Source organism: Boleophthalmus pectinirostris, unplaced genomic scaffold, assembly GCF_026225935.1.
Source record: "Boleophthalmus pectinirostris isolate CB_2022bp ecotype Guang Dong unplaced genomic scaffold, ASM2622593v1 HiC_scaffold_13, whole genome shotgun sequence".
NCBI classification, from domain to species: Eukaryota; Metazoa; Chordata; class Actinopteri; order Gobiiformes; family Gobiidae; genus Boleophthalmus; species Boleophthalmus pectinirostris.
In genome coordinates this window covers 15,660,386-15,666,385 of record NW_026571036.1, presented here as the reverse complement: position 1 = coordinate 15,666,385, position 6,000 = coordinate 15,660,386, and positions in this window count along the sequence as shown.

The following is a 6,000-nucleotide window of genomic DNA, read 5'->3' as shown; positions in this document are numbered from 1 at the left end:
CTTCATATGTCTCAATCCACATAAGTACAGAGATGAACTATTTTATTTATTCATTATCAGTTTATCTGCGTCTTTCTCTTATTGGTCAGATAATCTCAAAGTTCACTCAGGGGAGGACCGTGATTGCCAGACTCAGCGGCCCAAAAACAAATTAAAGCTATAGGCCCAGGGCTCATTTAGATATTGAAGGCAGTCCAGATGACTTCAACATTAGTGATTATCCAGGGGCTCATCGTATCTGACTAGAAATCTCCCCTGTAGATTTAAAGTGGAAAAATGCTTCACTTCAGACCAGGGGTCCCAAACTCAATTGGAGCTGGGGTAGAAGTTATCAAATCAGTGTTGGTCAGGGGCCGCATATTTTATGAGATACTATATTATATATATTTTTATAGGCTGCAATTGATCATAATTATTATTATTATTATTATTATTGCATGTTATAATATACTAGGATACTACATTACTGTATATATAAAATGCAAGAAAGTAAAAGTAATAATCATGATTTATTAGAGGCTTTAAGCAGTCTTCTAAATCCTAAAGTGTCTCTGTGTTTTCAGTTCAGACATATTTTCAAACAGAGCACCAGGGTCAATCTTCATTTCTGCAAAGACATTTAAGCAACAAGCCATCAACCTTTGAGTAGATATTAAGTACTGTATGAGTGATGCACAATACAGTGCGATGGTAAACTACTTCTCTCTCCATCTCCCATCTCCTGTCACTCTTGCCTGTTTGAGAAGTTTCTGTTCTCACAGTCCATGTGTTTAGCGTCCATTTTTTGGTTGAAGTAAGTTTGAAAGTCCGTGTAGAAGCGGTGTCTGCCCCTCTCACTCTGTCCTGCTATTTGTTTTTTGCCACTGCTGCCCCGGCAGCAGAAAAGGAGCAGAATTGGCAGTACAGGCAGCAATACATTATGGAAACTGTAGTTCAAATTCTTATGCATTTATGCATCTTATTGGCGGGCCACTATCAATAGAAAGTATAAATCGTCTTGTGTGCCTGTAGAAATGATCTCGGCTGCCTCTTTTGGCCCGCAGGCCCCTGCTTTAGATCATAAGCAGTCTATTCAGAATCTCAGTACATCTCAGTCTCACTTCTCAGTTTTCTGTATAGTATGTATCAGTTGTTACAGTAGCATCATATTTTGAGTACTTTTCATTGCATTTTGTTTTGCATTGTTAATAGCTATGGCAACAATGCTAATTATGCTCCTATGCTAAGCATTCTTGCCGTTGAAATCTGATCTGTGACCTGCTTTTAATTGACACTGGTGGTGCATCCTTTTTGCCACTGCAAGGTGAAGACAATTCTCAACTGAAACCTTTCAAGGATACAGTCATATTCTTGCAGTATACACAAACGTCATCTAGCTTATACTCTATTTATTTGACAGCTTTAAAAGTGTAATAAAGCATACATTATGTGAGTGCTATTGACTACTTAGCTTTGCTGACTTAACAACACATGCTAAAACGGAGCTGTCCCAGGACCCAATGAGTTATCCAGCCTGGGTTCACTACAGGTTACAGATCATCATGTAAATCACTAATAGGTAAAGTAGGTGCCTTGCTTAAGGCACAGTAGCATGCAGTGGTGATAGCTGGGATAAAACCATCAACCTTCCAGCCACCGCCTTTAAATCTAACAGAGCAGTAGGGCTGTAACCGACTAAAGAAATTATTGTCGATTAATTATTAGTTATAAAAAATATGTATAGTGACCAACTGCTAAACATCTATAGTAAAATGGCAAAACTGAAGTGTCCAGTCACTCCCAAAACTCCAGCTAACTCACTCCATACATTATAACAGTAATAAATCTGTATAAGTCATAATAAAAGTCGTAATAAAACAATGAGTCAATCGACCGATTAACTGACTAGATGAGCACTGAGAGGCCTACAGAGCAGATCAGAAAAGCACCCACGTACCCACTGAGTCTGAGCAGGAGGAAATGTCACTACAGTGTGGGAGGAGAGGTAGCGCGGCTCGGCCCCGGAGCTCAGAATGTCACCACACTGGAGACTACAGGAAGGAGAGGGGAGGCGGGAGGAAAGGAGGAGAGGAGGAGAGGTGTACCCCCCAGCTCCAGTCCTGTCAAGGGAGAACAGACATCACAGCCTCTTTAGAAGGTCATTTCTGAATGTCACTCATTGATTATTAAAATACAGCCCAGAGGACTCATGTACAAGTCTGGTGGGATATAAGATGGTTTTAGAATGGTATTTGAGATTTTCCATTATTCTGGAAGTATGATTAAAGCTATGAGGTCTACAACTTACTTAATACAACTTTTATATACAATACTTTTCCAACTTGGCACCATACATTAGCTAGTAAAATTTAAATACCATAATAAGCTTCTTTATGTTTTTGTTTAACCTCATATTTACAGTTATTTACAGGCCTACTACTACTACTACTACTACTACTACTACTGCATCAGGTTTAAAACATTCAGTCCAATATGCACCAATCCAACTTTTTCAGCTCCGATACTGATACTAATATTTATATTTAAGATTTAAGTATCTGCCAATACCCAATTTCCCTCAAATTATTTCAAATTTGATCCATTTGTGTTATATAATTACTATTTGTCCTGCAACAAACTACTGAACAGCTTTGTATGAAGTAAAGTTCAAACATTATGAGATGTTCTAGATCTACATCAGCCAGAAAATAGTCTTGCATCAGATTAAAGGACACTCGCTGAACCGATACCACTGGACAGCTGTCTGATCCAGCAAAATGTCCTGTATTGGTGCCAATATTCGATACCAGGATTGGTATCGGTGCAGCCATAGTCCAATAACTATGCCATAAACAGCTAATTTAACGTCCTGTTATAAGCGACATTCTGAAGACTTTTTCCCCTTTAAAAAGATATGTGATCCTAATTTCTCATTATTCAGAAACCCATGGATTAATTAGGTTGGTAATTACACAAATGACACAAGAAGAGTAGGTCAGTTTGGTACTTCATTGGTTTGGTTCAGTAAACCAGTACACCATTGCACTGCGATGCTGTGTCCTTGGATAAGACACTTCACGGACCTTGCCTGTACAAATATTGTCAAAACTCTGGTAGTGGTAATTGGAGAGGTCAGTCTGCCTCAGGGCTGCCCCAGCATCGTACAAGAATGACAAATGTGTCTTGTCATTTTTTTTAGCTCAATGACAAATTATTCTAATGAAATCAAAATACAAGTTGTACAAAATACAAGAGGAGTGGGTGCCCAGTAAAACTACACACTGAGGTCTGTGTGAGTGATGGAGTGATGGTGGTCCAGAGCCCCGTGGAACAGAGCCAAGGCCAGTGTCCCCAGAGGAGGAGGTGTGGGGGAAGAACAGGCTTAGACACACTGAGCTGTAACAGTCCCAGTAAATCCTGGACCAGTGGGACCAGTGGACTCACACATCCACACGGAGAACTGACTGGAGACTGCACCAGACCAGGATTAGACCAGGACTACAGCACTGAATGACACGAGCAAGAGCACAGCTAGAATACTGATCAGAACTGGGGAAGTCCTCTGCTATTTTTACACTACAGGTTCAGCAACGTAAACTTGTAAATTTGAATTATGAGCAAGAAGAGGAATTATTGGTATAGCAGATAACTAGATGGTTTTGACAACATTTAATCTTTTTTAGAACTTAGACGACAGAGCATTTTCAATTTTAATTAACATATATGTGGTTAATAAATCCATATTCTTGGGAGTTAGGTTTAGGGTTATAACAAAAGTAGTGGGAAAGTATGGAGACAATACTTGGAAATCTACCACTACTTCAACAACTTTTACTCCTTTTTAACTGCAGTTAGATTAAGGTCAAGTTTATGGTCTGAAAGTTAATTTTCTGCTCACTGCAGTTGACCCATTTATCAAGTTCTCCTGTCAAAACCAAACCCAATCTCTAATCCACTCTGAGCACTGAGCTCACACTTCCTGATAGAAGTTCACTGAAGTTATACCAATGGAAATATTTATGGCTGCTCAGGGTAGGCCTACACAGTAAATTATGCATACATAACATTTAGTGTGGGACAGAAAGGCCACAGTCTATTCCCATCAACACGAGTAAAGTACTATATGTATTTTATTTTACTGTGTTAAAGGGCCAATGTTACATCTTTTCTGATCCATGTTATAATATTTCCTCATCAAAAACATACCCAGAGTTGTGTTTTGTTTCATTCACATGTTTAACAAAAAAACTGCATATTTAGGCTCTCAGACAGAAAGCACTCTTGTGATATCATGTGGTAATACAGGAAGTGCTCCACTGTGTTTTTAAACTCCATACACCTTCACGAGAATCATTAAGATAATTTCAGCACTGGAATTTCCCATCTCTACTAAACAAAAGGTAAAAAGGAAGCTGTTAACTTGAAAACTACCACTTCTTTACATCACAAGGTGGGACATTTTGATGTTGGGAGATGCAGACAGACTAGTGATGCAGGATTACTCAAACATGTGTGAATGAAACAAAACACAACTCTTGGTATGTTTTTGATGAGATAACATGGCTTAAAGAGTTAATTTTGTATAATATCTGACCTTTAAGAACAAAAAACACGGAGTTTATAATTGTAGTAAAAGTTTTCTAAACAGAGGACCAAAAATGAGCTTTCAAACCAACTTTTCGACACAGCGCCATGATCGCCATCACAAAATAATCGCCGTCCCCACTCCAGCCGAGTGCATTCCTTTTCACCAAGCAAACATTACCAAATAAAAGGCTGATCGAGTGACAGAACTGGAAGTCAAACAGTTAACTACAAAACACTTTAACTCTCCGATAATAACCTTGGCCAAAGTTTACCAAAATAATGCAAAATTCATGCGCGCAGTACAGCCGCAGCGGGTCGAGTGAAGCCGCGTGCTTTTTACTCACCGCGTGGCGTAACTTCAGTCCCACAGTCCCAGCAGATCCGTGAAGTAAAACATCCAAAAACACAAATGAAAAAGTTTCAAACGAGTTCAAATATAATCCACAAACTGTCCAAACTCTGGCGCGACGGCACGGCTGGGTCACACTCACATTGGAGCGTCACGTCACCTATGCCCACTTTACGTTTCACCCACAATGATAATAATAATAATAAATAATAATAATAATAATAATAATAATAATAATAATAATAATAATAATAAATGCATAGCCTATTAATACGTTAACTTCATTAAAGCCCCATTCGTGTAACTTTTAAGACACAAAAATGACATATATAACATCTAAAATATTAAATCTATTTCACTTTCTATTACCAAAGAACCATGCAAATGAAGAGCCACCACTAGAAACAAACACCTTTATACTAGTTCAACTTCAGAGTGTTTTTTGAGTTGTGCTGACCTGTAGCCTACATGTTGAATTACTTCAATAATTGCATTTTCACAATGATAGAATATAAAGCTTAATTAAATCCCCAAAGTAAACTCCCGACTACAAACTTCATCCCACACACCCCTGCTTAATTTCATTCCATTATAGTCACACAACTACCCACTCCCCCACACGACACACAATAGGGCTTTCTAATGACATCCTAGCATTTTCTTGTCCGACTTGCTTTTTTGGACATAATGACTATCCTTTTAAACATAATCAATCAAAGTCTTGGCCTTTGCGTTCACAATGGAGCCGGATGGAGGCTGTCTAATGTCACACCTGGGTTATTATGTCCTCATCTGCCTTCATCCATTACAGCGGCCTATTCAAACGTCGGTCGCCCCGCTCTCACTCACTCTGGTGCGGAGGGAAAGTCGATGCTTGGATAATGATGCTTCTCCCTGTGTTGACCTTTCCATACAGCAGGAGACATACAGGCACAGTCAAAGCACATATCGCTCTCAGCGGGGATCTGTTATCATAAGGGGACTGGGGAAAGAAAAACTAGTTATGGATTGTATGTTGGATTAGTGGTAGTAATGGTGTGGCGGCTGATGATGTAGACCTGTGAACTAGGACCTAACCTTTATGT